The following is a 26,848-nucleotide window of genomic DNA, read 5'->3' on the forward strand; positions in this document are numbered from 1 at the left end:
GTCAGTATACATTACAAGAACAGGCCGAACTGTTAGGAAACCCAATAAGTTTCAGTAATATTAGCTTTGGGAAGAAAGGAAGGTGTTGTATATGTGTAAGTGAAAGATGTGACATCAGGGATGTTAGAGGTGTGAGGTTAGCAGTCAGTGTGTGTAATGATGGCGGCGGGTGATGTACATGAGGTGCTTGTACAATGTATGTATCGAGAGACAAGTGTAAAATAAAAAGAGAGAACAAAACAAAACAAGTAGTATTTCACTGAGTAGTATAATGAAAAATAAATGTTTAATAATACTACAAGTAGTTATAGCCCTTTCCAATAATAATATTGCATTGACTATCTTCAGATATAAAACATTTTTTTTAAAAAAAGCCCAAAAATGAGCATTAGTTATCATAAGTTAAGGGCAAACAATACAGCAAAAGTGGATAGTTTAAGTTACAAGTAAGAGATGTATCAATTAAAAATAATGAAAAATCGGACAAGTAAAACCTTCAACTCAATATAAAATTTTTAAATAAAATAATTTGTTAGAAAAGCAATTTATTTCTGTCTCCTGTAATTGTTTGGCTATAATGATTTAATTGTAAATTTAGATTTAAAAAAAAAACAAAGATTGTTTATTGGTTATTCTGATGTCAATAAAAAAAAATTCCTTTGTCTTAGTATCTGATTGTCGACCGTTTTTTCTTCTTGTGTGCATGGCAAGCCACTGGATTGAAGTGTGATATCATGCACAGTAATATTGCCAAACTGATTCTAATTTTGTGCTCTTCCGAGTTATGGCCACACCTTAAAAAACTAACCCAATGTTGAAACTGCAGCACAACCAAGCATTGAAGAATACAGCATGTGTTATTGGACAAGGGCTAGCAAGATTAAGCTTGTAAATACAAACACATACAACCATAAAAAGAACTGGAAATGATTTGACTATTCAGGAAGTAGACCTATATGTAACACACAATATAACAAGATCAAAAATAACCGGTGAGGAATTCCATTCGTGGTGATGGAAGTGAAAGTGAAAAATCCATGCCATATGCTTTTGAAACATGGTAAAATCACCCAACTGTGTATACTTTACACTTATATTCCAGGCACCTAGTTGTTTTACGTCCAAATAAGTCACAAAGTTTTGAAATTTCTATTAATCTGATTGTTTTACTATCCTTAACGTATTAATTTTGTATTCCATGCCTTTGTTGCTCATACCGCCAATTGATCAATATGATAGAGAAACTGAATTTTGTTCAAGAAAAATTTTTAATGCAGTCTATGGCAAAAAAATTACTACCTAATAAATTTCAAGAAGTGAATGTTTGATTTAAATACCCTACTAATTTTCTTTGAAATTCATAATCAAGCATATTTTTATATAGTACTTTGTTATTTTTTTTGCAACTAAACAGCTTTGTATTAGCTTTAATTAGTACTTTGGGTATACTTGGTACGGTAGAAATATTTAAGCGTTTATCGTCAATTGCGTCGGGATTAGTTAAGCGAGCGATGACGGAAATATACTAAATAAAAGTCCATATATCTGTCTACTAACGGGCAATGTTATTTGAGATCACTATATTGTATTTTGTGTAAAATCAAAATTTAAAAAAAAAATGTAATTTGTTTCAACCATCCCCATGCCAGGGTTGGTTAAACAGTGCCTGGGGACAATTGAAGCACATGCAAATAATACAAACTATAATAAATTAACATGTTTTATTCATTGTGTAATAACATTTGACGACTCGTAATTGCACAGTTGAACATCTCAAATATAAATTTATTAATTTTCAAGTCCTTCATGATACTTATAATCTAGTGCATTAATGTGAATATGTGAAGAGTGGTTATCAAGCACAAGTATGACTTTATGTGAAGGAGAAGCATTTGTATATTTTTTAAAGTGTTTCAGGAAATGAATAAATGTTTCATCCTGCATCCAGCCAGAAGGATTTGCACTTCCAGCAGATCCTATTGGTCCAGCCCTGATAAAGTGATCTTGGTATCGCACTCGCGGAAAGACGAAGAATGGAGGAATAGTGTTTTCCGATGGCATTGACCGCAAAGGCTACTGTGACTAAAGTACCCCTCTCGGCTGAAGTCACTGAACCTACTTGACGAGCAGCACGTCTAGCTATTATTCTGAAGGGTTTTTGCACAGTAGATATGCCAATCTCATCAGCATTATATATATTTTGTGGTTCAAATTTATAACAGTCCATGACAGTAGCCAAATTTTCGTAGAAAGCATCTACATTATTTTTATTAAAGCTAGTTGCCCTAAAAAGACTTGTAGCCTGTGTTGCACGTACCTACAGTTCAGGATTTCTTGTCATTTACATGCAAAATCATTCTTCGCCAGCCATTTCGTTGTCATTCCAAGTCCGAGGTCATAATAAATTGTACTTGAAGGTTAGTTCGTATGCCAATTTCATAACATCCTTTTTAGTTAGTCCAACATATATGTCTGCACATATAATTAAATAACATTTAGGCCTGCACGACATCAGCTTTGTTCCATCCTTTGTTTTCGTAGACAATGCATGTACTGACACACATCCTTGAGCGCCTCTTACTTGGTTGACATTTGTACTGATATTTTGGAGGTGTTGTTGGCCTTACTAAAATGTTAAGTTTTAATGGTAAAAAAAATCATAGCGGGAGCTCAGATTCGTCAATTAATTTTAGTCAAACGAAGACAGCTTGAGTTGTAAAGTTATCTTAATTAATTGGTTTGGTCACATACTAAAACATAAATAAAAAATTTTTTACTAACAAAATTCATTACAGTTGTTGCTTTTAGATTAAAGTATTATGGACGATGCAGCCAATTCAGCACAAAAGAATAAGTACACACAGACATTTCAAGTTTGTCTGTGGTTTATTAAAGGTGTGGTTTATTACAGCAAACAAAACCGGACTATAGGTAAAAACACATTATTTTTTAAGTTGAAAAGATTAGGTTTACTATTTGAAAAAAGTTACAGATAGGGGGTGGCTGGCCATGTTGTAGTTACATTCTTACCTTAAATAGGTTGACATTAGCAAATTGCATAGAAAGAGAAAGTAAATGGAGTTTTAAAAAAGCTAAACTTATCTATGAAAATGTTCTTGATAATCATTTTGGAACCACTACATCCACTCACATTAGATAATTGTGAGCGAGAGAAAGTTATGACTTACCAATTCATGCTACATTGACGTCCCCTTGCCCTAAGGTCCTTAGGTCCCTGTCGAAGAATGTCCTGAAACTCGCCCCAATTGCCCGCGTAGCTCCAGTCGGATAGATAGTGGAGTTCAGGCCAACGTGGCCGGAACGGGAAAGCGTAGGACCGGGAGGGGTTAGGGTAGAGGTTGGAGGTTCTGGTGGAGTTAGTACGGAAAAGCACTGGATGTCCGTTTCCACGAGTGGGTTTATTTCGCTGAAGCCCTATCGCAGCCTGGCCGACACGTTGCGAGACGAACGTTCTCCCCTGCCGCGACCCGGACTCCCGAATTACAAAATAGTGAAGACGCAATCTTGTTGACGAGATTTATTACTGGAATGCCTATCACAGCCTGGACGACCACGTCGTGTGACGGACGTTTCATCCATGCTGCGACCCGGACTCCGTAACGTGTTACCACTCGCGGAGCGAAGCAGGTGTGCTCGGCGCTGCAGCCTGACAGCAACTGACACTCCGCCCCTCCCGCACGCACCGCTACACGCGGGCTGCGGAGGAGGGGAAGGGGAAGCAGACCGGCGTGGGAGAAATGCGAGCGTGCGGCGGGCAGGCTACGGATCTACACGCTAACATAGGCATTGAAATATCGTTACATACATAAAAATACAAATACAAATGAATGACACATTACAATACACAACATTATACAAAATACGTGGCCGTTCGTGAGTGGTCCAGGGCGCACGCGGGTGCGGCCCTGATCAAAAACACTATCACTGCACTGGTAATGCAAGAGAGGGCGCTGATGAGGCATAACGAACTGAAGGAGACGGGAAGACACTTGGGTCGACGTCAACATGTTCATAGAGACCTATCTCAGTGTCAGCTCTGAGGAGAAAATCGTCATGCAGTGATGAATGATGAAAAGCAAGCCCAAAAGGAAAATGATGTGTAAATCGTAGGCTACAGGGATCTGCATGAGGCCAGAGAATTTGGCTGCAGGCTCATCCAAGGAGGTTGACAGGGAGTAAAGTTAAGACCACACCACAAGAGAAAAAGAGTGACGTCCGGTTGCAGTCATGCACAAGAAGACAGCCCCTGAGGGATAGCTGCCATGCCTAGTTAAGGTTAAATGCTATGTGGCAGTCAAAAAAAAAAAAAAAGAGGTGGAGACACTAAGGCTGGAAGTGGGGATACTGTGTTATGCCTGAAAGGGGGTTGGGGGTGTTGAAGATCTTAACAGGTATTAAGTGATCATTGGTATTATTGGCATTACTCTGATGTACTTATTACATTACTTTGTTTACACAACTCTCATATTTATTCCACATTCTCAAATACAACAACACCGACTGGCTAGCCTCTCACGTCCGCCAACCGTCTCTACCAACATTCCCACTCAGTCATTACCAACTTCTACAACACCTTCCCCTTTTCACATTGTTTCAATGAAGCGTGTTGGTTGTCTGCTTACTCTCCCACTGCGCGTCACTTGCACTGTCTCCTGCCTCCTCTTGCCCTCATCTCCCCTGTCTGGACCTCCGGAAATCCCCTGAATTCCTCTTCTTCACCATCGTCCCGATGCTCGTCATCTCTTGCTGGGCTCTTACGCAGCCTCCGTCTGGTCTTCATTCCCCCTGTTCATTGTGTTCTAGTCCTGACTTGGTGGTCTGGCTTGAGGTACAGTGTGGCACTTTCAAATGTGTCTTGCTGTATGCCGCAGAACCGTCCCGCCGTCTGTTATCGCCAAATATGACCTTGGTGCCTCGTGTTTCGTCACTATGCTGCCTCTCCTCCAGGGATCCCATCTTCCTGTGCTGATTAGCACCGTCTCACCAGGTTTGAAGTTTTCCACGCCCTGTTTAGCAGTTCTGTTGTACCAGGATTCTGTTTTCATTTGGTGGTCCTTGGCCTTAGCATTTACATTTGTCTGCACCCTAGGTGTTAGATTCTGTGTGGTCATTGGCAATCCTGACCTCAGTGCCCTACTCATGAGATGTTGCGCTGGTGACGCTTTTAGTGGCACTATGGGCATGTTCCTATATTCTCTCAACAGATTCCTCCAATCTGTACCTGTGGATTCTGCTTTCCTTACGATTGCTTTAGCAATACCCACTGCCTTTTCTGCGTGCCCGTTGCTCTGTGGGTACCTAGGACTTGAGGTCACTAGTTTGCTGTGCATTTCAGTCACATATTGGTGGAACAGAAATGAATTAAAAGGTAGATTATCAGAATAAATTATTTTGGGGTGACCATGAGTGCTAGTTACTGTTTTAAAGGCCTCAATAATAGAGGGAGCTGTCTTATCTTGAAGTGGGATAATCTCCAAACCAGTGAGAGTAGTGGTCTACCATGACAAGATAGTTTCTCCTCCCATGATCGAATATGTCTGTGGACTCTTTCTCCCATGGCAAGTGTGCACCGGGTCTACTACAGAGTGTTTCTTTCTGCTTAGCTGGTAGTTCTGCTTCACAACTCTACACAGTCTGACGTATTCCTTGATGTGCTCATTCATGGCCGGCCAATACACTGCTTGACTGGCTTTTGCTTGACATTTGTCTCTTCCCCCATGCCCGGCATGTAACAATTGCAGTATCTTGCCCCTCATTGCAACGGGGATCACAACTCTTACACAATCCTTCTCAACAACATTTAGTAACACAATTCCTTCCTCTACAAACAAGTTGTGTCTGTGTTTCCAGTATCCGTGCGCTATTTCAGACACCTGGGCAATGTGTTTTGGCCATCCCTTATTATAATATTTAACTACATCGCACAAGACGGGATCTTCTTGTGATGCTCTGATCAACTCGTCTCTTGCTTTGTCACTGAACGGCAATGACTGTAACGAATGAACCACTTCTGCCATACTGGGATCATCACTAACAGGGTCTGTTATGTAAGCCCTTGACAACATATCTGCTACATGCATTTCCTTCCCAGGTGTGTATACCACACGGATATCGTACTTGTACAATTTCAGCCTCATCCTTTTGAGTTTAGTTGACCCAATTGTATGAAGTTCCTTTTGCATAAAAGCCTCCAGAGGCTGGTGATCTGATAAGACGGTGACTGGATATCCATAGACAATGTGGTGAAACTTTTGTAATGAACATTGTATCGCTAGCATTTCCTTTTCCACCTGGGCATAGTTGCACTCACTGTTTGTTAGCAACGTGAGGCAAATGCAATTGGTTTACTGTTCTGCATGAGGCAGCATCCGAGCCCTGATTTTGATGCATCCGTTTGAATTGTTATGGGGCTATTAGGGTCAAAGTGTACAAGTGTGGTTGATGCCGCAAATTTACTTTTAATTTTTTCAAAAGCTTCTGTATGGGTATTCAACCACTGCCAACATGTGTTTGACTTCTGAAGATCTCTAAGTATTATAGTATTTTTTTCCAACTAACTTGTCACTAATGTCACTCAGAGTTGGGATGGGGTAAGGTTTCCTTATTATCACTTTGTTCAGATCTGATGGATCCAAATACAGATGTAACTGCCCATTTGGCTTTTCCACCACCACCAAGTTACTAATAAAGCAATCTGGTGTTACCTCATCTATTGGTGTTATCACTCCCTTCTCCTCCAACTGCTCCAGTACTCTTTGCAGGCGTTCCTTGATAACTCGTGGTTTGCGCATGACTGGTCTCCTCCCCTGTTCAGCATTTGGATCTGTAATTATCCTGTATTGTCCAGGATACTTTCCTAGACCCTGAAATACATCTTGATATTTGGTCACAAACCCATCTTTAGTATCTGGGACACTTTCACTTACACTATCTAGGCGCCGAATTAGTCCTTGCTCTACACACACTTCAATTCCTAGGAGAGGTACCGCATTGGTTTCAATTACCAGGAATTCAAGTTGACCAGATTTTTTCCACTAGTTTGCCTACATCTAAATGACACTTTCCCCACTGGGGTTATCGTTGCCCCTCCATATGCCACAATTGTAGCCCTAGTTTTACTCATGTTACACTCCATCTCCATCTGCTTGAGTGTCTTTAGGGGTAATATATTGAGTTCAGACCCCGTATCGAGCTTGAAAACCACTTCATGATTATCTACCAATATGCACTGTTTCCATTCCTTTCGGTCTCGTCCACTATCGTTCATGGTTTCCACCCTTATATGATCACAGTAAAATGGCTCTCCGACATCACATTCGACACTTACTTCAGCCACTCTCTGACTTTTATTCTGTTTCGCCCTGAAGCACTGCTTTGCAAAGTGTCCCTTCCCCTGACAATATGCACATGTTTTCCCATACGCAGGGCACTGTCCCACGTTATGTGGCGACCCACATCTGCCACATTTCTTGTTCTGGATGCCCTGATAATTAGAATCTTGGTATCTGCGACTTGTTTCATTTCCACTGTACGCACGATGCATTTTCGCTTGATGTCTCCAGCTCCCGGCTTGCACTGCATCCACTGGTGTCTCTTTGTCCTTTTTCTCGGATAGCTTCTTACTGTATGTCTTGCTTTGCTCTGATGCCCGACAGTCACGAAAGGCTTGCTCCAGCTTAAGCTCGTCCACACACAGAAGGGCTTCCCTAAGGCACTTATCTCGAATTCCTATTAGTATTCGATCTCTTAATATACTATTTTCTTGGTCTCCATACCCACAACTCCCAATTAACTTCTTTGCCTCTGTTAGAAAATGGTCAAATGTATCTCCTTCACTCTGGCAACACTGATTAAATACATACTGTTCATAAGTTTCGTTCCGTTTCGGCGCCGCATAGTTGTCAAATGCCGCTATTAACTTATCAAAATCATCAAAGTCATTGTCACTAAGACCAAACGTCACAGACAAGTCAATGGCGTCTTCCCCCGCCACATTTAACAATATGCTTGCTGTAGTCCTTGATATCTTCTTCCTTTCTTCGGCCGTTAAATCTTCTGGCAAGTCGGGATCGTTACCGCTGGCTCCAAGGTACACTATAAAATGGCGTTTAAACCGCAGCCAGTTTTCGTGAACGTTTCCTTCCAACTTTAATTTCGGAGGGATGTTAAGGGTCGTTGCTGCATGCTCTATCTGGTTTGTTGGTTTGTTTCGCAGTCGCGACACGCGGTTCCACGATCTCTGGAGAACTCCACACTGCTTCCTCAGTACACAAATTCCCACGAACCGAGTCGCCGCATTTCGCATTCGTACCTGAAATTTCCGACACCGAGCTACCGACTGCGCCGTGTTGAAGATCTTAACAGGTATTAAGTGATCATTGGTATTATTGGCATTACTCTGATGTACTTATTACATAACTTTGTTTACACAACTCTCGTCTTTATTCCACATTCTCAAATACAACAACACCAACTGGCTAGCCTCTCACGTCCGCCAACCGTCTCTGCCAACATTCCCACTCAGTCATTGCCAACTCCTACAACAAGGGGCATAAAGTTGCAATGGTCCATAAAATGGCACTGCATGTTCAAATTAGAAACTAGAGGGGGCTCAAACACATAGTTGTGTAAACTGCCAGTAGATGGCCCTCAGAGCTCGGGAGTAGGCATAAGCCTGAAGAAAAGAGTCCATAAGATGGCCTCATGGTGAGGGACGTCATAGAGTGGTGGACACCCAAAGAGGCAGCACTCATGGTGATGAACACAATAACTACATACAGTAAACTCCCGGTATACCGCGCCCCGATAGATCGCGGAATCGGGTATATCGCGGGTCAAACCATGTCCCCCAATCAGAAATGAATAATAAATAATAATAATAATAATAATAATAATAATAATAACAACAATAACAGTAGAACCTCGTTAATTCGTGATGGTCGGGACCGAGATAATCACGGATTACTGAATTTCACGGACTAGCGATTAAAAGCCCGGAAGGTCTTGTCAAGCTTCTCAGACACCGGCGTGCAGCTGGGTTAAGGCCAAGGTCATGTGACGTAACATCTACCGAGGCTTACTGCGCCTTGGCAGCAGATGGATAAAAAATAGTAAACTCTCCATTATTCGTGTTAATTGGAACCCGCCGATGCCCGGCTAATTAAAATCCTGTACAAAAAAAAAGTAATAACCCCCGGATAATCCGTTCACGGAAATACGGCACTGCCTAGCCATTAGTTCACAGTCATTTACAACAGCCGAAGAGAGAAAGATAAGATCGTGCTGAACTTGCACACATAAATTTTGGGTAGCCCCCCCCCCCTCCCCCTACTCATCCCACTTCGTCCAGCCGAATGCCAGCCAGACACGTCACTCGCCAGGCTCCTGCCGTGCGTTGGCGGGTGGAAACAAACAAAGGGAGACGGGAAGCAGAAGTCAGGACATCCCCCTCAAGTTTAAAGAGTGACAAATGTGACAGCTGAAAGGGGAGCGACACAAAGGGTCGGTACAAAGAGCGTTGCAGAGTTTGGCGGCCCATGCGAAGGCTTGCAGTGTTTGCGGGCCGCCGGCCCGCGTGACGTTAATTTTAAGCGCTGACAATTTTTACTTCTCTTTTTTTTTCTGCACTTTTAAATCGTCCCGGATTATCTGATTCCCGAATTAGCGCGTCACGGATTAACGAGTTTCTACTGTAATAATAATGGAATAAATGGTTGACAGCCGATTAGGATAATTTTGCGTTGTAACTCACAAACTAAGCATCGGGCAGAAAAAAGCCTAGGCGTAGAAAATGTCCGCAGTGAAATTCTAAACAAGATATCTCCGTACATTATTCCTCTATCTTGTAGTGTTTTCAAATTATGGTCCAATACAGACCAGTGTTATTTTCTGAAACACTAGTTCTTAACATTTTTTTTAACCCACAAATAAAGCATCGGACAGGGGACCCGATAAAGCCCACCGTCCAGCGACATCATCCAGCGTGACTCGGCTGGGGATTGATGTTGGATAGGCTTGGTTGACGGCAAGCGCTGGGAGGGGAGAGGCGCCGCGGCTGGGAGGGGAGAGGCGAGCCGAGAATATGCGACCAAGACACCCGGGTAGACGGAGGAGTAGAATATAAGCGCCAGTGATGAGAGGGGCGATTAAGCCGAAATGGGGGATGTCTGGTGACCTTGAGTAGTTCACTCATTTCCGTCGGCACACTTCTCGTGTTCACGTGTGTTGACAAGCGGAGACATACAAATGTTTTGTTATAACTTGAATCTACAGACGTAATATTATTCGTTGTATTATACACGTTCATCTTTTTACTTTGGTATAATGTTTTAACATTAAATAGTAAAGTAAATCAGCTAGCGTATTTTTAATCTTTGCCGAGGAATTCCCAGTGGTCCAATACTTACGTGAACCATACTGTACCACTTTTGCCGTGAGGTAGTAAACAAGCCCCGGAAATGTTTATGTGTAGCGGCCTCCCGACCTTTAACCAGAGACTGGGGAATATAATACTTGCCGATCCGAGCCACACACACTAAGCAACTCGACACAGCGTTTGATGGAATAAGTAAAGACAACGTTTAACAGACTTTTTAATACGGCGCCACTGATTGCGCTAAAATTATTTTGGCGCAATTTTTGTATCCCACATATGTGACCATTATAATTTACTGTAAGCATGTATAACAAAGTTTAACCACTTTACACGATAGACGATTCTTTATTTTATATTGTACGAATGCTAGAAACGTTTTTCACGTATCTGCTGCATACTTCTGCAAAAGACACGCTGTCTGTAAGTACGTAAATCTAGAATTTTTATTTTGTCAATCAATTTCGATTCATATTCGGTTTGAAGTATTACTATGGCATTTCTATTTAGAAGACTTTGACCACAGAATCGTGTGTAACCGCACACACTGCACTTACTTTGTTACGGACACTCAGACGAAGCAGATACTGTGGCTGACACCACGAGACTGGCAGCAGCTTGTGTGCCGCACGTGTGTATGGCGGCGTGTGGCGCGCTTGTAGGCCGTGCAACAAACTGTGCGCGGCTCGTGGAAAAATAAAAAAAAATTCAACATTTAATATTTATCTTTAAAATTTATTATTTTTATTTTTTCACCCGCGTTTAGTGAAAACTGCGGATGCAAAGTCCGCACAAAGGCGGGCCGTCTATACTGTGCGTGCTTGCCGACCTATTAGTACACAGGCGGTGTTTTATGCCTTTTGACCTTGGTCACATCGAAACATCGCGGTTATGCAACAACGCGGGTAAAAGTTATGTCCCCCGACAACCGCGTTAAATAGGGAGTGTACTGTATATGAGTCACATGTTGGACCAACCATCTTGTCCCTGTGGAATGCATTTGCAAAAGTGTTATTGTATGTAAAGGGCACTATCAACAAAAATGTTTACCAGAAACATCCAGAACAGTGTTCTCAAGACATCACATATTCAGGTGCAGATTGGGGAGGCAACAAGTCTGATCACAAGAGCATTAGGGGTACAGTGTCATTTCACTGCAGCAACCTGGTGTCTTGCAGCTCTTAAGAAACAGCAAGTATGTAGTCGCTCTGAGCTAAGCAGAGGCAGAATACACTTCATGCACCCTGGTAGCATCATAACTACTTACTTGAAAGGGTTTCTATCAGAGTTTGTAGTTGAAACAGGGAATATTATGTGTAAGTGTAAGTTAATGGTATAAAATCAAGGAGTTAATTTCATGACGAATGTAGTTTCACATAAAGTCCTTTAATAACTACTAAGGTAGTTGTCAACAATACACGACTACATAGACGGATAATTAGAAACACTGCTTAGTTACAGATAAAACATTATACACTACTGCCTCGTGTCTGTCGTCCATTATTGCGCTAGTTCACTGTTGCCAACCTAGAAAACCCAACTTATCCACGACAACGAACATCAATGGAAATTCAAAAAAAATTGAAGCATATTGACACAAATTTACATTTTTTGAAAGATATTATCTAAAAGCAGGTCATAAATGTTGGTTATGTAGTATCTAACAAAAATGTATCTGATATATCTACCAGACTGTTAAGTCGTAAATAATTTTGGATGTTTAGAATTATGCTAAGTCCTTGTTCATACATCTCACTGTGTTAACATAGCGTGTAGAGGCTCTATTTATGTACAATTTCAAATCTCTTTTTTAGTACCTACTTATAAATAATGTTAGTGTGTTGTGTGCCCAGTGAGGGAAGAACCTTTGTATCTCAATTTTTTATATTTGCTTTATGTTGCATAGAGGCTTGTGACTTGAAATTGACAGGGATATCAAGAAATGTTGTGAATAGTCAGCCACTAGTTTTGCTTGTAGTCATTAGGAGCACATGTGCCATTTAGCATAGCAAATAAAACATTTGGGCATTTTACCTCTAAAAATCTTATGTGTCATTCCTAATTCAAGCATGTTAGTTTTATATTTTATCTGAGCATATAATATTTTCATCAAAGAAATTACATCAGAAGAACATGACTAGTAATCAGATTTAATGCTCAGAAAGTTTAAGAAGATAGCAGTACACTCAGTGAAACTAAGTGACTTGTCCCAGGCAGAGAGGAGAGGAGCGGGAGCGGTCCCCAAGCAGGGGTCGCTGCCCAAGAGCAGGGAGAGAGCGGGAGCGGTCCCCGAGATGGGGTCGCTGCCCAGGAGCAGGGGGGGGGGGGGGAAAGAGCAGGAGCGGTCCCCGAGTAGGGGTCACTGCCCAAGAGCAGGGGGGGGAGAGAGCAGGAGCGGTCCCCGAGTAGGGGTCGCTGCCCAAGAGCAGGGGGGGGAGAGAGCGGGAGCGGTCCCCGAACAGGGGTCGCTGCCCAAGAGCAGGGAGAGGTAGGAAGGAGGAGCGGTCCTCCAGAGAGGTCGCTGCCTAAATAATACTACTCAAGTATTTTTGCCACTTTTATTTACCCAGAATTACTGGGGAGAGCTTTCCCGCCTGGCTTAGCTCAGCCAGGGTAAATATACAATGTATGTACATATTCATTAGGGAGGGCACATCTGTACCCTTCCTGTGCATACATATTCGAATTACAATACTCTTTACATTCACGTGTATAATTAATAGGTTTCTTGTCACAACACTGGGTATTTACATAATTGTCCTGAATTAGGCTGGGCAGGTAGACAAAGTTTCCTTAATTTACATTCCCCTTTGTCTGCCATCTAGGGGCGGGTTGCGAACTAACTTTCATCCCCATAGATTATGTAGGATGGGTGGCGCACTTGGGGCTTGTGCTATCATACCAGCCGAGGCCAAACTGGTGGACATGACATAAGTTTCTTTTTTAACAGTCAAATGTTTAGGTCATTTTATTTGTTAAGGAACAGGAAACATGATATAAAGGAATTAAAAGCTAACCGAATAATAAAGATTAAGAAGAAATAAAATGATTTTGTTGTTGGTCTTTTAATTCATTGTAGTGGCTGCACTTTTGTTGAATTAGTTAAATATGTATGTTTTCTTTTAAGAAAGCTCAGCTATATTTTTTTCTAATTAAGTTTTGTGATATTGAGTATTCAGGGTGTATGGTAGGTTGCAAAAAAATATATGATGCAAATTTTAATTTTGGCAAAATAATTGGTTTTATATATGATGGTATATTTTTGGGGTAAGAAAGGTTGTCCAGCCAATTGTTCTAAAAAATTGTATAGTGTAAGCATGTGAATTGAAAGATAGTACTAATTGGACTCATTTGAATGCAGATGTTCCAAAATATTAGCAAGAAAAAAATTAAAAAAAATATGTTGCAATTTTTTTTTTCATAGGCTATACTGGCATTTGAAAATAAAAAAAAAATCCTTCATTTTGAAATTATGGTGTTGTGGAGCAGTAGAGAAAAAAGTAGTATGTCTCTAAAATCAATCAAATATGCATATTTACAAAAAAAATACTTTATACTTCCTGACATAATTTGAGGCAAGGTACAGTTTCAACCTGTTTCCTGAAATATTTTTGAAAGAAAAAAAATACCTACGAACAGCTATGACTTGTTGTCATAGTAAGGAGTGGCCTCTTTATCCATTAACTAACATCTCAAGCTTAAGGTTTGGATCTGCCAAATAAGTGATATTGTATTTAACAAGGGTGACAGTGTGGTAACTGAATTAAACAGATTCAAGAGGTTTCCACATTTTATTTGGGGAAAAACTATTCTTACTTTTCATACCTATTTTTCAATTATGTATGATGAATCAAGAATTATCTCAAAAATTTTCTTCTATCTTGTTGCAGTACAGCTATTTCCAACAGTCCAATAATAATATTTCTGTGTTTTTCACATTTTAGAGTTCATGGAGCAAGGTCAAGATGGTGGAGCAATGAGACTCTGGACACATATTTCAGTGGACTTGGGTTCAAATCCCTGTCCAGCTACTATGGTTTTGTGTTCTTCTGTTTCCCGAAATCACTCCAGGTAAATTCTGGGATTATAACTTACTACATACAGGCCATGGTTCATTCTTTGAAAATTATTTCAGTAAACAAGCAGGGTTGAATGTGACCAAATTACAAAGAATTTTTTTTTTAACATTAATGTTTGGTTTTAGAAGAAAACTAGTGTGAGTGATATAACAGTAGATGCAGCCATGTTTGAAAAGAGCTTTTGAATGGACTAAGTTATTAGCCAATACAAGAACATGTAAACTTACTTTCTCATCCTGCCAGAATAATGTATTATAAGACTTTAAAATCCAGGACATTAAAACAGCAGTCTTTATAGGGAAATGTACAAACTTAGGCAAACAGTCAAAAATAATGGTTTTTATATTTTGTATGGAAGACTAAAAATTAATAATCTTAAATATAAAGGCAACAAAGCAGTAGTGGCCGAGTTGTTACAATGAAAGTCCCTGCTCTCCCCAGTTTTTACGAGTATTTGTTAAACGAATAAATATTATGTTTTCTTGATACTAGGTGGGTCAGCAGATTATTTAGTTCTAGGTAATAATGACCTAGATTTTATATTTGTGTTTTAATACTATTAATACTTGTAATTAATTTTGAAATAAGTAGTGTAGTTCCGGGATAGATGGACCACCGGGAGAGACGGACCACTGCTAATATTTCATAAACCAGTCGCTAGAATGCAGCTGTACCCAGTTTGTTCGATGATGGAGTACGCGTAACTGTTGTGATTAAGTTTTTGGAATGTTATGTAACCCAGTTTACAAGTAAAACATGCCTATTGTAACGGGGTAGGTGAAAAACTTTTTAATGCATTCAGTTCTTTTAATGTTTTGACTATTTTAATGCATGATTTTATTATAGTCACATTGTTAAGGGTATATTTTAACTTTCGGCTTTACTGTAAGCTTACGTGGAGCTTTGTTTTCCAAAGAATATCGTAGTTTTTGACTGGTCCATCTCTCCCATAGTTTTGGGATGGATGGACCAGACACATTTAGGGATAGACGGACCACTTATTTTAGTGGTGCACATGGTATATTCGTATATGTGTAGTGTGAACAGGGTATTTTGAAGGAATAGTAGCCTAAATAAAATCATCTGTAGATAAAGATTTTAAAATTATTGTGGATGCCGGTTGTGGCAGAAGGTTTTTGTATATAAAATAACTGGCCTACATACATAAAATCAAAATAACAATTAAATATATGCTATTTTAATAATTGATAAATTATTTAAAAAAACACGTTTGATCCTCCGGCAAACATTTTACTCTTTTAATTATGATAACAATGAATACAGTAATTTAAAACGTTTGTCAGAAAATTATACTCACAGATATAGATACTTGTGATACTTAGGGCACCGTGGTTTGTTTTCCTTAATATTGTTACAGCAGCTAGGTGCATTGCTTCGGAAATTGTACACTAATAAACCCTTATGTGATAATTTAAATAATGTATTTTATTTAACTATGTCTTCTTAAAACCATGAGACATGCTGTTTTTACTAATTTTATCAGTAGACTATAGTAGTTAATTTTTTGGGTCCTTTTTCCCCCCAGGAAAATGCCCACATATTACCAGCGTAAAGGCACTTCCACTCGAGGCCTATGGACAGAGGAGAGTCTACATAGAGCGGAGAAGGTTCATTTATTCCTCCATATTGTATTTTCAAGGGCTAGAACTCTAAAGACGAGTACACATATGGAATGCCTCCGGGATCTGTGGTTAAGATGTCACAAAAATCAGTCTATGTAAATTCTGAAATTTTTTTTATTGGCTTCGAAACCATTTCGCCCCAAGAAAATCACAAGGATATGTTCTACTAAAAGTGGATGGCTATATATCACACACTAGCAACACAGAAATGCTCGAATTTGCAGAGAGCAACGGAATAATTTTGTTGATTCTCCCAAGCCACACAACACATTGGCTCCAACCATTAGACCGGGTATTTTTTAAGTCTCTGAAGTCATACTACTTTAAGGCATGCAAAAACTTCATGGCAAACAACCCTTCAAGAAAACTAAAAAGGCTACAGTTCGGAGAAATGCTGAGTGCTGCCTGGAACAAGTCAGCATCAGTTGAAAATGGCATCTCTGCATTTAGAGCTACAGGAATTATACCTTTCAACCCTAATGTAATCCCAGAACATGCTTTTCTTACAAACACCAATGGGCAGAACCTAACTTCAGATGGGACCCAGCCAGAAACTGAACATGTTGATACACCGACTGAAAGAAGTGTCATCAGTTTTAGAACATGTTTTGTAGTAAATTCAGGAGAGAATATTTCGTCTTTCCAAAGGACTTCTCAAAGTTCTCTTCCAGTATTTTGATAGAGAACCTCTCCTATTTGCCTGTGACTTCTCAATCTTCTCTTCCAGGGACCTCAACAGAGAACATTTCACCGTCCCTTGGGATTTCCGATAGTGAGACAGCTTACGTAAAAGGATGCAATGTTGCTACACCTGAAAATATACCGCAAAACATTTCGTTGAAAGAGTTAACACCCAGAAAAATGTTGTATGATATTTCTCCAGTGCCCTTGGTAACTAAAGCTAAATTAGTACGACGAAGAGGTAAACCAGCACATCTAGCCAAAATTCTCAACTCACCTGAAAACGTAGCAGTGTTAAAGGAGAAGAAAAAAACACGAAAAGAAGAGCAAGAAAAGAAATTGAACAAAAGAGCGGAACGAGAAAAATGAAAACAAGTAAGAGAACAAAAACAAAAAAAGAAAAAAACAGGCCAAATTTAACATTAGGAGGACACATCATGCAAAAGAAGAGGAAAATCAATTTTTCTACGAGAAGAGGAAGAAGAAATAAAGGAAATCAAGTCTGCCTCATTCATCGGAAAGTGAAGACTCTCCAGTTCTAGATGATGAAAGTGACGATGGTCTACGAGAAGAGTAGAATGAAAATGAAGGTGTTGGTTGCGGAGAAGATTATAACGAAACACAAAAGTGCGTCGAGTGGTTTCAGTGTGTAATGTGTCATTATTGGCTTCATGAAAGCTGCAGTCAATATGAAAATGTGTGTCACGAATGTGGAAAAAAATTACTAAAAGGAAGGCGTAGGGCAAAGTGAACATTTCATTTGGAAACACAATATTTTAATATTTAGATTTTAGTTTGATTGATAGTTAACTGTAATTTTTAATGCCGTTTTCCTTGTCAGCTGAAATAAGTTACTAAAATAAATTTTTACTATTGTTTTAAAATCATATTTAATATTTTGTTACTGTCCCTAACAATGCCTTTATTGTACTAAAAAAGTTAAAAAAAAGTGAATGTTGTATTAAGCAAAATATGACTTTCTAATAAAGTTTTATAATTCCTGGTCCATCTATCCCATACCATGTGGACCATCTCACCCATAGGACTGTGGGATAGATGGACCATGCAATCTTTTTTTTAAAAAAAATTAAAGTTATACAAAATATTCAGAATCAACATATTTATGTCCCAAAACGTAAAGGATACATCACTACGCTTCATTTGGACTAATAATATATTTCGTTGAACACAAATATTCAGAATAATATATAAAACAAAAAACATGGTCCATCACTCCCGGAACTACCCTATATTATTTAGAAAAGCATCTTGATAATATTTTTACTGGTGTTTACTTTTCAATCTAGGTTAGTACCTATGTAGATGAGAGTGAATTTCAGGAGTCTATTGCATTTGAATGTTAATTTTATAGTTATTATTTTACTTATGTGTTTCATAGTGGTTTTATAACAGAGAGTATTGTGTTGAGAAAAAGAAAGACAGAAAGACGTGATCGACACAGTAAAGGTGGAAATGAAAGAGACGATACTTTGTCGCATACTGGGTAAGAGAGAGACAGATTTTCGCCAGGACTATGGGTAAGCTATCTGACTGAGGAATCCCAGAATGTCTTAGGTTAGAAAGAGAAGGCAATGTGTGAGAGAACCAATGGAAGCTTTCTGAGAAAGGAATCAGAAATGGTAACTGTAAGAATAATATGTATACCAAATAGGAAAGCTGCTTTTCTGCAGGAAAGACCCCAGTTAAGTGAATTTTCTGTGCGTTTTGCAGTGATGTTTGTTTCGTCAGTCATTGTGCGAGGGCTGGACCATGAGGTCGCACCCGACAAATGTATTTTTTGTTTGAGAGGAATAAATTTCAAAAGTAATAAACTCATTTATTAATGTTCAACACGTAAACAGAATACAGTAGAACCCCGATTATCCACGACTCGATCATCCGATTCGCGGATTAACCGCAATTTATGTCCATCAAGTCCAATTTTTTAGTTACATATAACCAATGATTCAAAATGTATGTAAATGTTAAAATACTATGCAAAATGTATGTTGGTCAAAGTACTTTGACTCAGTTATGTTTATATACACAGAAAGTTTTAAAAAAAATACTAGTACATACATACGTATGTACATAATATTTTTGTGTTCCATGTTACGTGAATAGATTATACACTGGTGCGCGATTCCACGACCGCATGACCGGACTGTACACTTCCGCGCGCAGCACGGCGCTGTGCCACAGAGATTACCCGGCGAATGGAGACAGTCCATTCCATTAGTGTACGTTGTTGAAGCGTTAAGGTGGTGATAATTTTTTGTATTGTAACAGTGATCTGCATTCCGACGGATTATACCGTTGTGTTGTGCGGAAGTGTTGAGCGCAACATTTCATCATGTCATCAAATGAACAGAAAAGAAAGCGAGTGGTACTGTCCATCGACAGCAAAACAAAAATTATAGAAAGATTTCAGAGTGGAGAAATGATTGCAAACTTGCGACTAAGTTTAATGACGGTAACACAACAGTGCGCGACATCATAAAAAATCGCGAAAAAATCCTTCAGTTTGCTTCACAGGCTGACACTTCAAGTGGATTAAATAAACGCAAGACGATGAAAGAATCCACATTTAGCAGCTTGGACACTTGTTTGTTTGAATGGTTTCAACAGAAAAGGTCGGAGGGTGTACCATTAAGTGGCGTAATTTTATCACAGCAGACGTAAATTTAAAAAAAAAAAACTAGGCTTGACAGAAGAACCATTTTCCTGTTATATTACTTCTCCGTTATTTTATGAGCACCGACTGTACAGAAGTGTGTGTGTTGCAACTAGTGCTTGGCACGCAAGATAAATTCAGCCTATCACTTGCTGACGTGGCGCAGTGATACGACGGTGTTTGTTTATTTCAAAACTCAGCTAAGAGTGAACGGAGAATAGATATAACGACCCCTCACGGTTCCCGAGATTAGGGTCGTTATAGAGAGGTGGTCGTTATAAGATTTCCGACCCATCTGCAACACTAAGTCATAATAGGCCGTTTTTGCACTAATTCCACGTTCAGCAAGCTAAAAATAAAAAATCTAACATTTAAAATTCATTCAAATAAAGAGGGATAAAAACACCGTGAATTATACGAGACAGAGACACCGTTTCAAAACCATCAAATCAAGTCTCAATGCACTGGTATGAAAAATCTTATCTCGAAAATAATTTTGAAGGCAGTCGTTCTGTAAAACAATAACCAGCCCGATGGTGTTACTGACAACAGAGCAATGAGCGAAGTGTGGCAGCGTCGCTTACGGGCGATGAAAATAATGCGTGACCTTGGCAGCTATCAGCTGTCTTGGGCCCTCGGACTGGCGGGCGGCTAGTCACACACCTCGGTGCAACAACGACTCGCGTGCCCACGTCTCCGCACACGAAATACTTAAAAACCACTGCTGCCCAGCACTAAGCAGTCCGCTTCTATGTCAACAACGCACACGCACACAAAGCATGTGTATATATGTAATCTCCGAATGTCCACAGATGGCTGTCTGTGGGCTAATGACCTTTGAGGCAAGCATGACTCGGCTAACCGCGATTTTCGATTATCCGACTCACTCGTCCCCTTCATTAACACGGATAATCGGGGTTCTACTGTATTTTACTTAACTACTTGATACTGTCGATGAGACTAATTTTGTTTTTCCAGTGTTTATGTATGTGCAAAGAGCAGTAGTCGTTTTAGCTGTGCAATATTGTAACTTGTTACAGGATGTTCATAGCCGATGGGCATGTGCATGCGTGCTCTTGGTATTCATGAATATATTGGTGTTTTCAACAGTTTGTATCATGCATTAGTTAATATTAATTCTTTTTTCATTGAACAACCTGATTTTTTTGGGGTTTCATGGTGCAATAATGATATTACTGAATGTTTTCAAATCATCTCCCAAGGAGACTGGATCAATAATAGCTGGATGTCAAGATCAATTTTATGGAGGTCTGTAAATTGGTAGACGTCATTTAAACTGGGGAATCGCTTTGCACAAAAGTAGATGACCTTGAGAGTGAACACCTGTGCTCAGGACCTTGCTTATCCACTGAAGCTCTGAAATGGCAGAGATTAAGCAGAAAATTTTTCATACGATATTTGGTCACTTTACCTAACTGTACCCTTTATCATAATGCACTGAGTCTTTTCCTTGGAGCAATCACCAATACTGCTTGAGTATGTGTGCATGCACATGCGAGTTGCTTTGTAAACAGCATGTTGGCAACCTGAGGGTTGGCAACAGTTTATGTGCTTCGACACTGCTTGAATGTGTGTATGTTGGGAATCATGTGTTTAGCTTATTTGATACTATATTTGCTTTGTTTAAGTATCTTGTAATCTATGACCCTATCGCTAGCGTGTGCATCTTCGCACCAGCAAGCACCTTCCTTACACCACTCGCCTTTATAGGCCATTTGGAGTATGACACTACACTCTGGGAGCCTCACTCTTGTTTAAACTGTGTATCGTAATTCAGGTGATGGAAATCTTCATAAATGCTTTCATTTTTATTTCCAAAGCCTACCTCAGGCTGGCCAACTGCTTTACTAATCCTTTTGTATATTGACCAACTGGACTTCAATCAAGAAGTGCAACTGAACTAAGCTTGGCCACGTGGTGTAGAGACTCATCGGGTGTATGGTGGTGTGTAACCAAATTCACATCCAAAATGTTATTTACCTCATTAACCCTGTGTCATCTTATCTCACTAGTTAGTTATAGTGTAGTATATATTAAATATTCCTTCAACATAAAAATTCTCCAATTTCGAAATTAATCAGATCTGGTATCATATCATATTTTGTTTTATCAGTATTGCATCAATGTCAAGGAACAGTTACAGTTTGAATCTAAAGGAATTATATTCTTATTTCAGATGTCAACAGACAATTTTTTTCTTGAAAGCAAGCAGGTCAACAAAATTCTCTTGTTTTAGCGAAAAAAATGTTTTTTTCCTGCACATTAAAATTAAAATGCATAACACAGGCTTTAGCTTCATTCTTGCGCCAATCATAACACAACTTTTTAATAGTGGTTAACATGTGCTGATAAATTTATAATACGTAAGAAAGATAACCTGCTGATAACCCTCTCTTTTTAAACAATGGAAAACATGGCACAGTTTTTATTTAATTTCATTCTTCTAGCAATGACTGTTACATTAAAACTTATTTACAAATTTTTACACTTTTAATTAAGTATTTTTAATAAAAAAGACTTTGTTTGAAATTTTTTCTGAAAAGCTTCTCAACAATGTGGCAAGCCTATGATGTCAAGCGGAATAAATGCACTCTACCCTCTGCCAGTTTTCAGTTACCCACAGCTAGAGTCGTGAAAAACACTGAAAACGTACCAAAAGTAAGTCCTTAGTATCATGTATAAAGTACGTATGAACAAAAATTACCCAATTAAACCTCTTAAATTTTTTATTACTGATATCTATACCAGAAAATTTTTTAATCAGTATATGTGTAAATATCAACTAGAAATTTCCTACCAAAATCAGGTTGTCATTTCTGTAAAAGTGAAGTTTTAAACTAATAATCTTTACACAATTTGAAGCTGTTATTTACTAATACTAACTCTGAAAATGTGAAAAAATAACAAGATTATAGTCATCAGAAGTAGGCCGAGGTCAGTAAATGAATCGAGGCACTTTAAACGTAGGCCTTACTAGTTTAATTTAAAAAAAAACTAACATTTTTAAAGTAGTACATGTATAATGAACTACTATAATAATAATAATAATGAAAATTATAAATACCCATATAACTTTTCATGTCAATTTCTAGGGTAGCTAGTGTTTTTGTGAAATCATATCAAATATCCTAGCATTGGAACCTGGCACAGTAAATCCACGTGATAAGGGCCGGTTTGTGGCAGCCACTGTGTCCATGACAGCCAGTGAATGGTCACATTGGGTGACAGCAATGCTGGCTTGCCTGTCACAAGTCCAGGCATGCTTGTTTGTAGATATGTTGCATGCAAACTAACATTCTTTCATTCAGACAGGAGCAAACACAAACAGTATTTGAAATAAAATTGTGCACTTCTATGAGACATTTACAGACAGTCCCTAGCTTATAACTAATTGATCAAGTGGAATATTCCCAATGACAACCCCATGTAAGACTTTTTAAAATTACTAAAGTTATTACATTTGTAGGCAACAGTTTTAAAAGATTGTTGGTAAAAAAAGTGTACTTTCAACAACAAAAAGCTTTTGGCACTGAAAGATTATTTATATTCAAATGATTCTATCCAGCGTGTAATTTTAACCATGACTACAGTAATAATTTAACAAACTATGCCGTAACACACAAATAGTACCATGTCATTGTCATTAAAACAGATCTGCATCAACATTCTCTACAAATCACCTTGACAAGTTAGACGAAATCCAGTGCCCACTAAGTGACTTTCGCCTCATGACATCAAGCTAATCATAAAGCATTCTTGATCCATTTGAAAACCATGAAATTAAACTATTATAGTATTTTATACTAAATACTTAATACTTGCATGGTTCCAGGGGCGAAGCCAGGGAGGGGTTTTATGGGTTCATAACCCCCCCCCCCCCCCAACATAAATCTGTATTTTAATTTCTTATTCATCACTCAAACAAATATCATATTAAAAATTAATAAAATTTATACCATTACAATATTTAAATTTAAGTACCGAAAACTGCTAAAATTGCACTATTTTACACCTTAAAATCCAAATTTTTTCAGGGGAGGACCCCCGGACCCCACACTTTAATACGGGAGGGCCATGCTTCTTAACACCCCCCATACACAAATCCTGGCTACGCCACTGCATGTTTCGCATTGGTTAAAGTATGTTGGTAAGAAGTGGCTTATAGAGAAGGTAAGGCTTAAAATTTCTGCAATTTAAGTACAAATGTAAAAATATTAAAAAATTATGACCATTATATTACTTACTCGCATCTGGGCCTATATTTATTGCATCATGTGGTTCTAAAGCATTAAAATCTGTAGATTCTTCAACAGATGCAGTTTCAGCTGAATGTTTGATCATTTGTTTGGTGGTAAGTTCTGAAATTACAAAAACCACCATCAATTTCTAGCTACTTTAATTTAAAAAAAAAATTAATGACTGTGTCAGTTAACATTTATATATTGTGTGTTACAGATAGAATAGAAGAGAGGATTCACAAAAATTAACAAAAAATAGTCACCTAAACAAAATACAGGATTTCAAAACAAATGTTAACAATATTTGTAAGTAATCATTGGCTAGTTGGTTGTAGAATTGTGTGTGCGCCAGAAGCCGTTCAAACAGTGGGCCAGCAACCCCGACGGTTGGCAGCAGTGCATGTGTACCAGCAGTGGTTTCATTAGTAACTTTTTATATGTATTTTATGTGTATTTCTTTTTAATAATAATACTGACTCAGCCCGTAAAATCGGGGATAATTAATAAATGAGTCCAATCAAGGAGAGATGATGTTTTTTTGTTTTTGTTAAGGCTATTAGACAAACTCAGTCAAAGTGTAGCATCTCTTTTCTCGCTTCTATATGGCTTTAACGTTAATCAACTATTTTAGATGAATAGAAAAGAAATTTATTAAAATTCACTTAGACTTTATGAGTATTTGTTTTTTGAACATTAAGGTTGACATGTCTATAAGGATATAATCAGGGGCACAACAACAGGGGGGGGGGGGGAGGCAAGGATATTTTGCCCCCACTCTGAAACCTTGAAGTGGGGACAAACAGGGGCAAAGAAAGTGCTGTGTAATAAATTTTTAGATAATAAAACTGCTTAAATAGCACCATTTTCCACCTTAAAATACAAATTTTCCCGGGGGAGGACCCCTGGACCACCCACTTCAATAGGGGGGGATTGAAGATTTTTATAAAAAGGTATATTGCCTCCACTTAGGAAATTTAGTTGTTGCGCCCCTGGATATAATGGTACTTTAATTCATTAGAAATATAGCTAATTCTTTTAACTTGTGGAAGTTAGGTATCAGCTTAAGGCAATTTTATGAAAACTTAAAAGTTACTATGTCTGAAGTTAAATGTTCAGTAATTTTGTCAATTTGAAGAGTAATTTATTTATTTATAACAACACTGACACCAATACTTTAAGGCATCTCTTGTCAAACTCTTAGGGATCAGAAATGGCCTTGCATATGTGAAAAATTCCTATCTGTTCAAATTATAAAGAAAGGAATCCAGTGATGTTAATAGTATCTTGCCACTGCTATAAAATAAAAACAGTTAATTTTAGAAAGGAAATAATATCTTATTCCGTTAATTGCGTTCCACCCATTTTTGTTTTAACAGTTGTTAGGAAAAGAGGATGATCTTCTTTTTTACCTCTTGTTACCATATCACCCATTTTTCACTTTCCCTTTTCCTTCATTCTTACAGAGTTAGGGTGCCAACCAGTAAGTTTGACTAGGCTTAAACATAATTGTAACAATGTACCCTAACTTATATTAATCAGTTCTAAATGGTGCATTTAAAATTTGCTTTTCTGAAGGTGTTATTATTGTTTATGGTAACTGTTTTTTGATACCTACAGTGATTGGCAATCTTGGAACTAATGCTCACTCTGGTGCCGATAGGCATTTGGCTTCCTCCTGTCTTTTTTCACCCGCCATCACATTTATGTGTGTCGCACACTACTGCTGTTCCTTTCGTTATAATTCGACTACAATTCTCACCGAGGCTCTCGGAGAAGTGAGTTGTGAGCATGCTGTTTGAGTTATATTTGCATTATGTAACAAATAAGTGAGACAAACCTCATCACATACTATCATAATTTACCAGAGGTAGAAGAAGTGTGGTATGCTTTAAATATCCTATAATACACAATGTGTAACTGTATTATGTGTGTTTGTACTCTCAGATGGGATATTGCTCTGTACTAATGAACGGAACATATCTTAACAGCCACAAGGTCATCATTATACCCTGAGGTAGAGCATTCCACTGAGTCTTTGTTTGTTCATTCCATGATAGGGGCACTCTCATCAATTTGCACTTAAAACATATGCTTCCCTACCAGACCACATTAACAATTGAATGTTTAAAGTAACCTTAATGTTAAATATTAAAAGTCATTAACATTGAAAATAATTAAAAATAGCATAAAATCTTTACATTTTAAAACTAAGGAAAACTTCATTTAAGTAGTAGATTAGGTATAACATATACAAAATAATATATTTAATACCAATACAGACCCTGATATTGATTTAATGCATTTTTGGAAAGACGATAGCCCACAAAAATGCTCTGGCGATAGCTAAAAAAATACAGGTAACCCTCGATTAGTCGGACCTCGATATTCCGGACATCGGATAAGTCGGACAACCATTAAAAATAAATAAATAAATTTAAAAAATTTGCAACAGACAATATTCATTTCTTTAACGTATAAGACACCACAATAGCAATGGCGGTGTTCAATAATGTGCAAAAAAACAAAGTATGTACAGCGTGGTATGGGCCGATTCTTTGAAGGGGAAAAAAGTGGCAATTCGGATGTCAGAGTCTTGACAACGTTGCCTTGCCGGCGGAGACGAGGCGTCATAGCCGGGCGGCCGCTATTTAGAACACATCCTTCTCTTCCCCTCTTTCGGCTAGCTTATTGTTAACACTCATTACACTTCCCCAGTTCCGCACGCCACGATTTTTTGTGTTATGAACATTCACATTTCAAAATGGGGCCTAAAAGAAAGTACGTGACTTTGACTGTTGCTGAAAAATTAAAACTGATAAAAAAACTTGAGTCTGGTGTTTCTGTGGCGAATCTATGTCTCGAGTACGGTATCGCAAAACAAACAGTGTCGGACGTAAAAAAAAATAAAGACAAGTTTAAGCAGTTTGTGTTCAAGTGTGACTCGGAAAAAATTGTTTCCAGCAGAAAACGGCTTAAGCAGCCTACAGAAACAGATCTTGAAGAAGCAGTTTACAAATGGTATGTACAGCAACGATCAAGTGGCATCGCAGTGCGTGGTGTAGAGCTGCAAGCAGCCGCTGAAAGACTAGCGATGCACCTGAACATAGAGTTCCGAGCAA

At 38.7% G+C, this 26,848-nt stretch overlaps 1 long non-coding RNA gene across 1 annotated transcript in view; it reads left to right on the forward strand.

Moving 5' to 3' along the window:
* Window positions 1-26,171, forward strand: part of LOC134529180 (uncharacterized) — a 45,293-nt gene extending 19,122 nt beyond the window's left edge. The window contains exons 3-4 of the long non-coding RNA XR_010074487.1: window positions 14,338-14,464; window positions 23,947-26,171. This is a non-coding gene — a long non-coding RNA (uncharacterized LOC134529180). The remainder of the gene's footprint in view (window positions 1-14,337; window positions 14,465-23,946) is intronic.
* The last annotated feature ends 677 nt before the right edge of the window (window positions 26,172-26,848 follow it).

This window comes from Bacillus rossius, chromosome 2 (genome assembly GCF_032445375.1).
Source record: "Bacillus rossius redtenbacheri isolate Brsri chromosome 2, Brsri_v3, whole genome shotgun sequence".
In the NCBI taxonomy this organism is placed as follows: domain Eukaryota; kingdom Metazoa; phylum Arthropoda; class Insecta; order Phasmatodea; family Bacillidae; genus Bacillus; species Bacillus rossius.